Below are 430 nucleotides of genomic sequence, written 5' to 3'. Positions count from 1 at the left end.
TAAATAAAGTAAAAAAAAATGTATTTGGTTGTTGCAGGTCTCACTACGCAGCTTGGACTCATGGTGATCCTCTTGCTTTCAGCCTCACCAGTGCTGGCACTACAGGCATGCACCACCATGCTCAGACTGACTGGCTCAGCCCGCCCTGGGGGCAGGACTTGCGTGACATGTGGTGCTGGGGACTGAACCCTGGTCCCTGCACTTTCCTGAGCTCATGTAAGCAGATGCTGTAGACCGCTGAGCTATCTTGATGGCCCATGTATGTCAAATTCTTTATTCATGCTTGGGAAGTTTTCTATTATGTTTGTGAAGTTTTTTAACATCATATTTGTGTTGTCTCCAGCTTTCTATTAATTTTTTTTTGGTTATGAAGAGAATATATTTATTGAGAGAAAGAAAGCTCCTGTCCAAGAGAGGGACAGGAGGGGGG

Source organism: Octodon degus, unplaced genomic scaffold (genome assembly GCF_000260255.1).
Source record: "Octodon degus isolate 3935 unplaced genomic scaffold, OctDeg1.0 scaffold00007, whole genome shotgun sequence".
NCBI classification, from domain to species: domain Eukaryota; kingdom Metazoa; phylum Chordata; class Mammalia; order Rodentia; family Octodontidae; genus Octodon; species Octodon degus.
Note: the sequence above shows the minus strand (reverse complement) of the source record.